This window comes from Halichoerus grypus, chromosome 4 (assembly GCF_964656455.1).
Source record: "Halichoerus grypus chromosome 4, mHalGry1.hap1.1, whole genome shotgun sequence".
NCBI classification, from domain to species: Eukaryota; Metazoa; Chordata; class Mammalia; order Carnivora; family Phocidae; genus Halichoerus; species Halichoerus grypus.
Window position 1 is genome coordinate 156882959 of NC_135715.1, and position 13940 is coordinate 156896898.

A 13940-nucleotide genomic window follows, 5' to 3' on the forward strand; every position below is an offset into this window, starting at 1 on the left:
AGGTGCTCCAGAAAACAATTCTTTCATCAGATCAATACTGGCCTACTATGTACTTGAGGTCGTGTTAATCTGTTAATCTGCTCTAGATACCACGTTTGGTATCTAGCAACTTCAATTGAGGATACTACTTGGTTGAATGTGATAATTCACTGTCATCCTCCAGGATATGTGTAGGCTTTGTAAGGGCCTGACTTAAGTGTAAATATAATGTGGACCACTATCCTTGCATGCTTTAGGTCTTTAAGGCACTAATCTCTGCCATATTTCCTAGAATATAATAACATTTTTTATTTACTATCTTGGCAGGGTGTGGGGGGAGCTATTCAGTAGCCTTCCGCATATGTTCTTATTCTACAGGCTATGGAACCTACATGGAGGTTTGGCCAAACCTCCATTTCTAAGTATGTTCATTACATTTACACATTTAGGAACTTGGAAAATGACACTTGACACTATGAGCCAGACCTGGGCCAGGACTCCATTTGTGACCCAATCTACCACCACTCTAACAGGCCACCATGACACTTTGGGTATAAAGGTCAACTTGGACTCTGTGTCCATGGCCCTCAAAATGTTAGATTATTCCACTTTTCCCAATGTATAGTTACCAGAGCAAATGATAGGTGCCTTTGGAGAAGTACTAGGGGATTCATTAACACATACTTTGATGTTACATGGTCTTTCCTGAGGACCTAGCTTCTCTTTCAATCAAATGGTCTAAAATCAAATCATTCTAAGTTTGAAAACTAGCTCAGGTCTGAAAACTAAAGAATCACCTTTTTTTTTTTTTTTCCCTAACTGGAATAGCTGCCTTCAGCTTCCTGAACATCCATCCTTGATTTCTCCTGGTTCTAATAGATTGACCAATACCCTTGTACGCTGCCCATCAATTTGCTTCTAAGGAAATCCTACTGTATTAACCATCTAAATATCGCTCTGCAGGTCAGGACCCCCAAGGCAGCCATTCCAACCCTGTGCTAATTATAATTGTGCCCACCTTGCTTCTGATGGTTAAGCATCACCACTTGGCCTCTATTTTGGGATTCCATCATCCCCATTGCTATCATGGAGCTCAGCTCTGTAACTTTATCGGCTACTATCACCTGAGGCCTATAAAGGACAGCCACCATGACTAACAGTGCTTTCTCTGGGCCATATTGGAGTCGGGGGCAAAAGGAAAAATCAGTAATATTGATCCTGTCTTTATTTCAGATTTTGATATCTTGTTCATATGGATTTTTCTCCATTAATTTTGATTTTTAAAAATATATTAAAAGATTATATTGGTTACTGTGCTTTTTGGTACCTTCTTAAATTTTGCACCTGAGGCAAGTACCTTATTCACTTCACCCTAGTCTCAGTCCTGTTCAGTGATGCTGGTGCCTCTCTCACATTCCTTATTGCTTTAGGAAACAAAGCTAAAAAAAACTGCTAAGTTCTTTGGCCTTTGCATTGAATATATATTCTAGCATAGCCACTTATTGACTCTTTTGATCATCCCTTCTTCCACCATCTTCCACAGTAGTCCTGCCATTCCTGCCACTTAGTATGGGCCATTTCTTTCTCTGAGTTTCTAAGAGCCATCCTAGTAGTTAGTGTTAGCACTGCCTTCCCAGATCCTTGTCAGCGTATTTCATATCATGAGATAGTGCTTTCATAGTGATAAACCCTTCCTATCCAATGTTCTGCTACCCACCCCTGCCCCTTGATCTAGGACCCTCAGAATTTAGCTCCTGTTGGTACATATTGGCTCAGTCCTTCAGCTCCTTTGAGGTGTCCCTTTCCTCCCTCAGCAGGTCCAACATTTTCCTGGCTAGGTGGGACCCAGTTATTGGTCTGGTGTTCAGGAGGGAACGTAAGGAAAATTCCTGAGCAGGACACCTGTTGTCTTATGAGTCAGAGGTCTCTGTATGTTCTTCAAGCAAAGAAGGAGTACTAGCTTTTTAACAGGGACAATTAGGCCACTTCTGTAAGTCTAGAGGATTCAGGGAAATCTAAGATTTCAAGATTCTTGAGTGCACTGACCCAGATGTCCTTGTCCTATTTCTTAGGATTGCAATCCTTCCCAATCAGGGCCCTCACTTTGTGTAAGAGAAATGCTGAGGCTGAAAATTCTGTCCACTTTTGGAGATCTGCTACTCTTAAGACGTAAGGCTGACCATCAGCTTTTTTTTTGTTCTCTACCTGCAACCAATGAGACTCTTTATATAATACCAAGAATGCCCTCCAGCTTTTACACTTAACATTTAATAAGTGATTAATCACTCTCAACCTTTCAGTGGCTTTCCCCCCAATATCTCAGTAGAACCTATTTGTGCTTCACTTATCACCAGTGAGAGGGTCCTCATTGCAAGCCAGAATGCAAGTGAGTCAGATCTAAAAGTCTTATTTTAGAGTCTGCTTTCTTGGATCACAGGTTGGGTTCCCTATAGGGAGCTTTGGAGATGAGATGGTCCTTCAGAGTTGTCCTAAATTGAGGCAAGGGAGTTGGGCCTTTATACTCCCATATCAATAAGATTTGGGATGTGAATTTCCCCAGGAAGAGGGCATGACCTTGGGAGAAGCAGCTCTCTTTTAACTACAAGCAAAACCCAGAGAGGGATGCATCAGAGAGCTGCCACAGACAGAATTCTCAACAGTTCCAGTTATGAGGGGAGAAAGGAAGGAAACTGGGTAGTCCACCATAACGTCCGCTATAATGTATAAAAGTGTCTTCCATCAGATGACAGTGATGCAGCCAGACAGAGGATAACACTATCCCCTAAGGATATGAGCTTCAAAAAGCTTGAGCTTTCACCAAAAGGTGGGTAAATAATGGTCTGAAAGCAGTAGGGAGGAATGAGAGACACAATGGTCCTATTCTCTTGAAGTACATGTGTAGTACATAGACAGTACACGGGTGAGCAAATTCCCCTTCCAAAATTCTCATTTTTTCTTTCTGGGAATGGTGACTAATTTAAAATAACTTTTAAAGCCTCTTTTTCTAATTCATGGCAACTTATCAATGGTTATGCTTCTCCAGGGGTCTCCATGTGTGGAAGTTAGCAGAGGCAGGGGGCACATGCATGTGCCCAGTTCTGAAACCTCCTTTCTCTCCCACTAATGCACTGATTCTCAAATTCTAACAGCACTCAAATCCTCTGAGAAGCTTTTTTTTTTTTTTAATATTTTATTTATTTGAGAGAGAGAGAGAGCATGAGCCGGGGCTTGGGGGTGTTGAGGGGGAGACAGAGGGAGAGGGAGAAGCAAACTCCCCGCCGAGCAGGGAGCCCGATGCGGGGCTCAGTCCCAGGACCTTGAGATCATGACCTGAGCCCAAGGCAGAGGCTTAACCAACTCCCCCCCTCCCCGAGAAGCTTCTCAAAAGTGTTGGTTGTGAACCCAAACTTTAGAGTGATGTAGTAGATTTGAGGTGGAGCCCAAGAGCTGATAATTCTTTACAGGTGGCCTACTACCATGCATTGAGAAACACTGCCAATCAAAGTCTCTTTTCTCATCTACATCTGAATTCTGGGAGAAGACAGACAGATCTCCAGTATACCATGGTCAGAAAAAGAAATAAATGTACCCGAATGTTCAACAATATATGTGGTCTGTCACCCACCCCCACTTTTAGATAAAATGTGCCTATGGGTGAGAAAAAAAATAAGCAGCCTCCATATGAGAGAGAAAGCACAGGAAAGCTTCACGGGGAAGCCAAGATGCAGTTAAGACCATTGTTCTCAACCCTATACAACACCTCCTATACTCTCCTGAAATAAAAATCATAGCCAGTATGACCTGATCACACAGATAATTTTGAAAAATATCGCGGAGCAGGGAGCCCGATGTGGGACTCGATCCCAGAACCCTGGGATCATGACCTGAGCCGAAGGCAGATGCTTAACCGACTGAGCCACCCAGGCGTCCCTGCTCCGCGAGGAGCCTGCTTCTCCCTCTGCCTCTGTCTCTCTCTCTGTCTCTCATGAATAAATAAATAAAATCTTTGAAAAAAAAAAAAAAAGAAAAATATCAATAAAATACCCTAACTGAAATATAAAAGAAATGAAAGAAAAGGTGCTTATAATAAAAGATGTATAGAGAGGGAAGCTTATGAAGCACAGATTACAGTTTCCAGAAGGCATAATGGAAAAGTTTAAGAGAGAAAATCAGCTGAGAAGGAGCACTGAGGTGTATAATGAGGATATAGGAGAGGATGATTACTAGAGGGACTTTTAACTCAGACACTGAGCAAGAGTAACAAGTAGGGATATCTTGCTATTAGGCTGTCAACATAAATGGTCCCACGGATCCTCAGGTGAGTGAGAAAGGGTTAAGTGGCCCACTAAGGTCACTATCTCCTATAGAAGGAACAGCAAACTCTGGCCCATGGGCCATATCTGGCAGGCATTCTTTTATTTATTTATGTTGGTAGTAAAATATATATAACTACCATTTGAACCATTTTAATGTATGCAATTCAGGGACACTAAGTACAAACTGTTGTGCAACTATCACAACTATCTATATCCAAACTTTTTTATCACCTCAAACAAACTCTGTAAGCATTAAGCAATAATTGCCCCTTCTCCCCAGCTCCTGGTAATGTCTAACCTTTCTGTCTCTATGAATTGGCTTTTTCAAGACCCTTCATAAAAGTGGAATTATACAATATTTGTCCTTTTGTGTCTCACTTATTTGACTTAGCACAATATTTTCAAGGTTCATCCAAGTTGTAGCATATATCAGAACTTCATTCCTGTTTAAGGCTGAGTAATTCTGCATTGTATGTATATACCACATTTTGTTTATCTATTCATTCACTGATGAGCACTTAGGTCATTTCCACCGATTGGATATTGTGAATAATGCTGCAATGAACAACAGGCATATAAATATCTGTTTGAATCTTTGCTTTAAATAATTCTTTTGGGTATATCTATACCTAGAAGTTGGATTGCTGAGTAATACAATAAGGAACCACCAAACTGTTTTACACGGCAGCTAAGCCATTTTACATTCCCATTGGCAATGTATGAGGAATCCAATTTCTCCACAACCTCAGCAACACTTATTTTCTGTGTGTATCATTTTTCATAGCCATCCTAGTAGGTATGAAGTGGTATTTCATTATAATTTTGATTTGCATTTCCCTATTGGCTAAGGATGTTGAGCATCTTTTCATATACCTATTGGCCATTAGTACATCTTTTAGAGAAATGTCTATCCAAGTCTTTGCCCATTTTCTAATGTTTATTTTATTTTTTTTTAAGTAATCTCTACACCCAGCGTGGGGCCCAAAATCATGACCTGGAGATCAAGAGTCACATGCTCTACCACCTGAGCTGGCCAGGCGCCCCCCCCCTCTTTGCCCATTTTTAAATTTAGGTGGGTTTTGTTTGTCTTGTTAAATTCTAGGAATTCTTATATGTTCTGGATCTTAATTCCTTATCAGATGTATGATTTGCAAATATCTCCCATTCTATATGTGAGATAATAGAAAATTTATACATTGGTCTGTGCCTCCAGTTCCTAGCACAGATCTCCTAAAATCCTTGTAAATTCCTAAGTGATAAGAGCACTAGGAATATCTCTTTTTCTAATATTTGGCCTTTGATCCTGTCCCTGACACATGGCTCCTAAAACCCTTGAGAATTCCTAAGTGATAAGAGCGATATGAGTATCTTTTGTTCCATTGAGGAGACTCTGATGGGCTCCTAGACACAGGCTGGTCACCAGAAAGACCAAGCCATAATTAGAAGCTTGGAATTTTCAGCCCTACTCCCCCAATTTGTCTGAAGAGGGAGAGGGGCCAGAAATAGAGTTAATAATTGATCATTGCCTGTGTGAGGAAACACCATCAAATCCCATCAGTACAGGGTTCAGAGAGTTTCCAGGCTAGGGAACACATCCACACTGAGAGGGTAACACACCCCAGCTCCACACGACAGAAGCTCCTGCACTTGGGACACTCCTAGACCTTGCCTTATGTATCTCTTCATCTGGCTGTTCATCTGTATCCTTTATCATATCCTTTAATAAACTGGTGAGCCTCAAACTCGAGAGGGTTGTAGGAACCTCTGATTTCTAGCCAAATGAGAAAGAGGTTGTGGGCAACCCGGGGATGTACTACTTGCAATTGGCATCTGAAATCGGATGGGAACAGTCTTGTGGGACTAAGCCCTTAACCTGTGGGATCTGATACTATCTCCAGGTAGAGATAGTATAGGAATTGAGCTAAATGGTAATAACGCCTAGCTGGTATTGCCCAGAATTACTTGGTGTGGGAAAAACTTTCATACATTTGGTAACCAGAAGTGAAGTGTTTTGTGTGTGTAGTAAAGGAGACACACAGGAGTTTTTCTAATTCACTAAGGGTTGACTTCTTACTTGGTTGACAATATCCTTTGATGCACAAAATTTTTAATTTTGATGAAGTCCATTTTTTTTTCTTTTGTTGTTTGTGCATTTGGTGTCCTATTCAACAAACTGTTGACAAATCCAGTGTCATGGGTAATTTACTTTTGTTTCCAAAAAAAGTATGTTACAAATTATTCAAAAGTATCCCCCCACACACACACTCCCAGGGGCGCCTGGGTGGCTCAGTGAGTTATGCATCTGACTTCGGCTCAGGTCATGACCCCAGGGCCCTGGGATCAGGTCCCGATTCAGGCTCTGTGCTCAGTGGGGAACCTGTTTCTCCCTCTTTCTCTCCATCTGCCCCTCCTCCCTGCTCATGCTCTGTCAAATGAGTAAATAAAATCTTTAAAAAAAAAAAAAAGACTAGGGGCACGCGGGTGGGTCAGTCGGTTAAGCAGCTGCCTGTGGCTCAGGTCGTGATCCCAGGGTCCTGGGATCGAGCCCTGCATCAGGCTCCCTGCTCATTACGGGAGTCTGCTTCTCCCTTTCCCTCTGCCCCTGCTCATGTGCTCTCTCTTGCTCACTCTCTCTTTCAAATAAACAAATAAAATATTTTTACAAAGTATCTCCCCAAAGATATTAAATGAAAAGTAAAAACCTTTCCTCACCTGTCTTATTGCTCAAAGGTTGAATGTTTTATGTATTCACTGATTGTTATGTATATACAAGCATATTCAGTATACATATTTTCTAATTATTACACCAGAGATTCTTAAAGAGAAGACTGTTTAAGAAGGTGGGTGTTGGCAAAAATTACACACTATAATAATTACAGATTATTCCAAAAAAGAAGGAAAGAGTTCAAGCATAAAGATGCTATTATGAATAAATAAGGAGCTTCCTGATAAAATTAGACTTTAACAAAAAGGCCAAAAGATGAAAGGAGGCCTACATAAAAGAAGAAAGAAAGGAAAGAAAGAAAGAAAAGAAAGAAAGAAAGAAAGAAAGAAAGAAAGAAAGAAAGAAAGAAAGAAAGAAAGAAAGAAAGAAAGAAAGAAAGAAAGAAAAAGAAAGAAAGAAAAGAAAGAAAGAAAGAAAGAAAGAAAGAAAGAAAAAGAAAGAAAGAAAGAAAGAAAGAAACCTCTGGGTTGGTAAACATGTGGCCCCTAGGGAGAGTGGCACGCTCAGAGAGCGTGGAAGCTCTGATTCCCCTTCCTGCATACCCTGCCCTGTGCATTGCTTTCTTATGGGTGTTCCTGAGATATCCTTTCATAATGAACAGCTAATCTAAGGATGTACTGAGTAAAGATGCTGGCGAATGTGCAATATGCCTTGAAGAACTGCAGCAGGGCATTATTATAACATGACTGTCTTATCTATATCTATCTCGTTTATATATCATAAAGGCTGCACTGATGGTTTGAGATAAACAGATCTTGCCCTGAGCACCCTTCAGATTAAACATCAGATTCCTCTTTTTTTTCTTTTCTTTTTCCAGATTCCTCTTTTATAAGTTTTCTTGTCTTTTGAAGATGCTTGAAAAAGTGAGAGGATATGAAGATCTGTTATTAGAAAAACAACAACAGGGCTCCTGGGTGGCTCAGTCGGTTAAGCGACTGCCTTCGGCTCAGGTCATGACCCCAGGGTCCTAGGATCGAGTCCCGCATCGGGCTCCCTGCTCTGTGGGTAGCCTGCTTCTCCCTCTCCCACTCCCCCTGCTTGTGTTCCCTCTCGCTGTGTCTCTCTCTGTCAAATAAATAAATAAAATCTTTAAAAAAAAAAGAAAAACAACAACAAAAATGAAGGCATACTCAGTCAGAAACCTGAGTTCTCTAAGATTTGGTAATATAGAGATGGATAATCACAGAGAACTCAGTAACATGCATTTTAAAGACGTGGAGATTTAGAAAATTCTGCACATCCCTTGATAGTCATCTATATAGGTAATACTAATAAATATTTTGTATTCAGATGCCAACGTTAACTGACTTAAAAGTTCATTTATTATTAAGTTCCCTAAAGCTGTGCAACTAGCTGTGTTTTGATTCATTTTTTAAATTTGAAATCTCTTTATTTTCCCTGACATGATGTTTCTGCAATCATCTCCTGTTAAATTGAAGACCACATAATTTACTTCTTATAAAGTCCTAAATGTGAAACCAAGAAATGTAATTAAGCAGTAAAACATTCTCTGAATGTAGACCATAATCTCAAGTTTTTATTTTTTCCCCATGAATGGAAAATAGATTTCTACATAAGAAAGTTAAAATGTTAATTTCTTAAAGCTTTAATAATATCAGAATGCAGTCCAAAGAGTAAATCAAATTATATAATTATTTTATAATTAATTAAATCTAGGATTATCTACTAAATTGCAACCTATTAAATAGTTTCCACTTAAAATTGCTAAACAGTAATCAGTAATGAATCACTTTGCAGCTATGTAACTTTTTCTAAGCTATGCAACTTTTTAAAAAATACAAATTACAGGGATGCCTGGGTGGCTCAGTCCATTAGCATCTGCCTTCGGCTCAGGTCATGATCCCAGGGTCCTGGGATCGAGTCCCGCATTGGGCTCCCTGCTCAGCCAGGAACCTGCTTCTCCCTCTCCCTCTGCCCCTCCTCTCCGCTGTGCTCTCTCTCTCAAATAAATAGATATATTTTTAAAAAAATCTTTAAAAATAAATAAATAATACAAATTACCAATTTTAAGTATTGCCAGCTACAGTAACTTTGTTTTGACTGGTTATTTTTGTTTTTTTCTTTTCATATAATTATTTTATTGTGCTTTGCATCTCCAGGCCGTTCCCACATTTGGGTAAAATGTTTAGCACGTTGTAAACTTAATAACTTATAAAAAGGGTTTGAGATTTTCTTGAGTGGAAAAAAAAGTAAAAGAAATTTTAAAGTGGCAAAAACCTATAAAAACAGTGTAAGAAAGGCTAAAATCTCAATGAGCTGATGCTTATGACAAAATGCTAAGGAAAATACGAAGGCTTTTGTTTGAAGCAAGAATAATGAGTTAGTTCTGTTACCTGAGGTAGATGGCTCAATATAACAGAAGACAGAGTGCACTCTCCAATTCATTTGTTTCTTTCTTTTCTGTTAAGAAAAATAATCCCGAAAGTAAAAGGAAAATATATAAGAAGGAAATAGGCTTAATTGAAAATGAAGTGAGGTATCAATAAGAGAGTAACTAAGAGCTCCAAGTGAGGGCAGGTGTCCTGGCCTAAACCAACCACATCCCAGGTGCCAATACAATTTGCTAATGTAACAAAAGCACCTTTAGGAGTAATCTCAAAAAATGTGCTACTTGTGGAGGACACAAGGGCTCAAAGATCTGAAACTCATAACATATGCAAACTGACTAAAGAAATAACATTGCACACCAAAAAGAGAAGACAGGTGAATTGAAACTATGTCTCAGATTTTTTTTTTTTTTGATATGTCTCAGATTTTTAAAATGGTAATCCTAATATAACATATTTTGCCTACTGTTTTCATATATTATAGAAATACCACCGAAACCCTAGTATTTCAGCCTCTTTATAGTCCAATGCTGGGAGAAAGACATAGAAACAATTATAATACAAAGTGGTCAGAATAGTTAAATATATTTGTGGGATTTTAGGACTGTACAGAAATATCAAACCATGCTATCTATAGCTATATATAATTCCTAGGGTGAGATTTTCTGGGTGGGGTGACATTGGATCAGTTTCATAGGATGGAGGAGGAATCAACCAGGTGAAAGGGAGTAGAGGAGATAGAAGATGGGAATAGGAAGGAGGACCCTCTAGGAAAAGAGGACAGTTTAGGCAACAAACACTACAGTGTCTGTAGCATCTAGAAGCAATTCTGTGACTAGAAGCCACAGTGTGTGACAGGGAGTTGCAAAAGGGGAATTCTAGGATTGGATAAGAAGCTGGTTATGTAACCAGGAAGACCCATTTTCTTGATAAACTCCGAATGCCCTGAACTAAAAATGTCTGAATCTGGAAAACTGAGAAGAACCCCTAAACTATATTGTTATCCTTTGTGGCCCTTCCTGGGTAGTCAATTAGCCTCTTTTCTCTTGTTCACATTTCTGGTTTGAATCACTACCTCAAGTTTTGAGTTTTGACTGGCTCTAATTGAGCTGTTTTAAAAAACAGTTCTAATATTTTAGTATCACAAAGTTGCTGCTTCATCTTTCAAGGAGTCATAGAGTACAAAGCAGCATTCTGATGCAAGGTCAGAAGACAAGTGTTCACGTGCTGGCTGTGCTGCTTTCTAGTTTGTGCAAGTTACTTATTTTTAAACCTGTTTCCTACGTTCTTAGCGTGTGAAGGACTGGATCAAAAGGGCCTCATTGCACCCCCTCAGATGCACCAATATCAGCCCACACTTCCTCCTCAGATACCTGAGACCCAGCTCTGTGGGGCTTGGGAGTAGGGGATGTGTCACCTTTATGCTTCCTAGGCACTAGCACCAGCCAAGCAGTGGCCTCCCCTTAGAGATCTGGGTCCCAGCATTTTGGGACTGTTTTTAAGTTTTGATAACCCTGAATTCTTCCTTGTCCCCTCAGCAGGAGGGGAGTGTGCACGAAAGTCAGGCCTGCCTGCTATTCTTTGAAACACTTGCTTATAAGGTTGGCCTTTGGCTGGCATTTGGAGACCTGTATTTCAGGTAAGTTTTCACCATTCCCAGAACTGATAAGACTTGGGGCGCCTGGGTGGCTCAGTCGTTAAGTGTCTGCCTTCGGCTCAGGTCATGATCCCAGGGTCCTGGGATCGAGCCCCACATTGGGCTCCCTGCTTGGCGGGAAGCCTGCTTCTCCCGCTCCCACTCCCTCTGCTTGTGTTCTGCTCTTGCTCTCTCTTTCTCTGTCAAATAAATAAATAAAATCTTTGAAAAAAAAAGAACTGATAAGACTTGCTGTTCTTATATGATCAGCCCCCAATAAAAACCCTGGACACTGAGTCTCTAATGAGCTTATCTGGTTGGCAGCATTTCACACACGTGGTCAGAATTGTCAGAAGAATTAAGCATGTCCTGTATGATTTTATTTCATAGGTAAAGGACCCTTGGAAGTTTCACCCAGTTCCCCCAGACATCCCACATGCTCCTTTTCCCTTTACTCATTTTGCTTTATATCCTTTTGCTGTAGTAAATTATAGCTGTGAGTACAACTATATGTTGAGTCCCATGAGTCTTCTCAGCAGATCATCAAACCCACCAGTTACGTAATTAACACCCAGAACCTCAACATGCAGTGGTACCTACTGCTTTCTTATATCAGCATCCACTTTTTGTCACCATGGTTCTGTAATCCCTGTTTAACAACATCCTTATATTAAATATTATATATATAGAAAGATTTCAAACATCCATTAACACTAGATATATTATTATAAACTTGCCATTTACCCATCATCCAGATCAATAATTGTCAACAAATGATCAGTTTTGTTTTATCCACTCTATTTCTTCACCCTCCATTGGATTATTTTAAAGCATATCACAGACATCTTATTTCACTTGTAAAAGCTTCAGTATAAATCTTTACTGAAGTAGAGATTTCACTTGTATTTCTTAGTCTTGTATATGTCTTTTTATATTTAGTTTGTTCAAAACAAAATCCAAAAAAATGCCTCTTAAATCTTTTAAATGTAATCAGTATGGATGGTAGCTATACTTATGGTGAACATAGCATAATGTATAAACTTATCCAATCACTGTTGTACACCTAAACTAATGTAACATTGTATATCAATAATACTGAAAGGAAAAAAAAAATAGGGGCACTTGAGTAGCTCGGTCTGTTAAGCCTCTGAGACTTTTGATTTCATCTCAGGTCATGATCTCAGGGTCGTGAGTCCATGTGGGGCTCTGCGCTGGGAGTGGAGTCTGCTTAAGATTCTCTCTCTCCCTCTGCCCCTCCCCTTCTCCCTATTTTAAAAAATAAATAAATCTACCACAGTCCCTGCCTCCTTTCTCCTTTTTTTTTTTTTTTTGAGAGAGAGAGAGAGCACAAGCAGGGGGGAAGGAGGGAGGGACAGAGAGAGAGGGAGAGAGAGAATCCCAAGCAGGCTCCATGCTCAGCCCATAGCCCAATGGGGGGCTTGATCCCAAGACCTCAAGACCATGACCTGAACCAAAATCAAGAGTCAGACACTCAATCAACTGAGCCACCCAGGCATCCCATCATTCCTCCTTCTGTATTTGACATTTGTTGAAGAAATGGGTCATTCGTCCTATAAAATTTCCCATATTATTTGGCAGATTGAATTTCCTTTGGTGTCATTTAACTTGTTCTTCTATCCCCTGTATAAACTGGCTTATCTAAAAGCTTGACCAGATTCAGATTCAATTATTTTGGCAAGAATATTTAATATGTGGTATTGTGTCAAATGTATTTTTGACAGCATAGTTGGTTTGGACTCTAAGAGACTGACTCTCACAGGTCTCTGCTGAATTTTAATTTACCACCAATCTTTTTATGTTGATAGACCTTTTAACCCCCAATTTATGAAAGCACTGTCATCTACTGAAACTGAACCAGAGTTTATTATCACCTTTAAGCTTATGACATTATTTCCTTTGCTGAGAAGTCAAATGAGGACCATGTACTGTCATCTACTACAAAGATTCTTTTATTTGCTTTAAAAAATGTTTTTTATTGGGAAACTCTATTTCATATGTCTTGGAAGAGTTGAATGAGAAAATGTTTGGCAAATTTAATAAAAGGCCTTCTATTAAGTACATAAGCATATCATGTGTTGTACCAAAAAATTATGTTTTACAGGCCATCTAGTTAACAATACCAATGGTTTGAAATAGAACTTAGTGGGAGGTGGCATTGTATTTTCTAGACAACTGGTAACGACTGGTTTTTGAGCAGGGGAGTAATATGATAAAAATGTGTTTTAAGGAAAACATTACTGAAAATATTTAAGTCAGGAAGAGCATGGATTCTGTATTTGAAGGTAATCTAATATAGAATTGCTTGGATGCAGCTACAGAACCACCTCAATTAACAAGTACATCCTGTGTTATATTGAAAAGTGTTTGACAAACTTTGTAGCTCGTGATTTCAACTTACTTCACAAAGCATGACTGCAATGAACAAAGCAAGAGTAGAAAAATAATAAAAAATAACAAATTCCCTATATCATTATTTATATCACCCCCCCCAAATAATCATACATATACACAGCAGCTAGAATATTTCTGTGAATGTAAATTAGATCAAGTCACTATTCTGACCTCTAAACTTGCATGACTTCCCTTCACACTTAGAATAAAATCCAAAGTTGGTACCATGGCCTCCCAGGCACTATGATAAAGTCCTCAGTACCTCTGACCTCATTTCCTACCTCTCTCCTCCTCGCTCACTGTGATTCAAATACCTTGCTCTTCATAAAACAGGGTAAAATTGTTTCTGTTTGGGGCCTCTGCACTTGGAATTCCACCGGAAGTTATTTCCCCCCGCCAAATACATAATTCCTCACTTCATTTAGGCCTTTGTTCAGTATCACCTCCTCAGAGGCCCACCTGACCACCCTGTACAGAATAGCACCCTACCTTACCCCTCTCCACCTCATTACCCTGCTTTATTT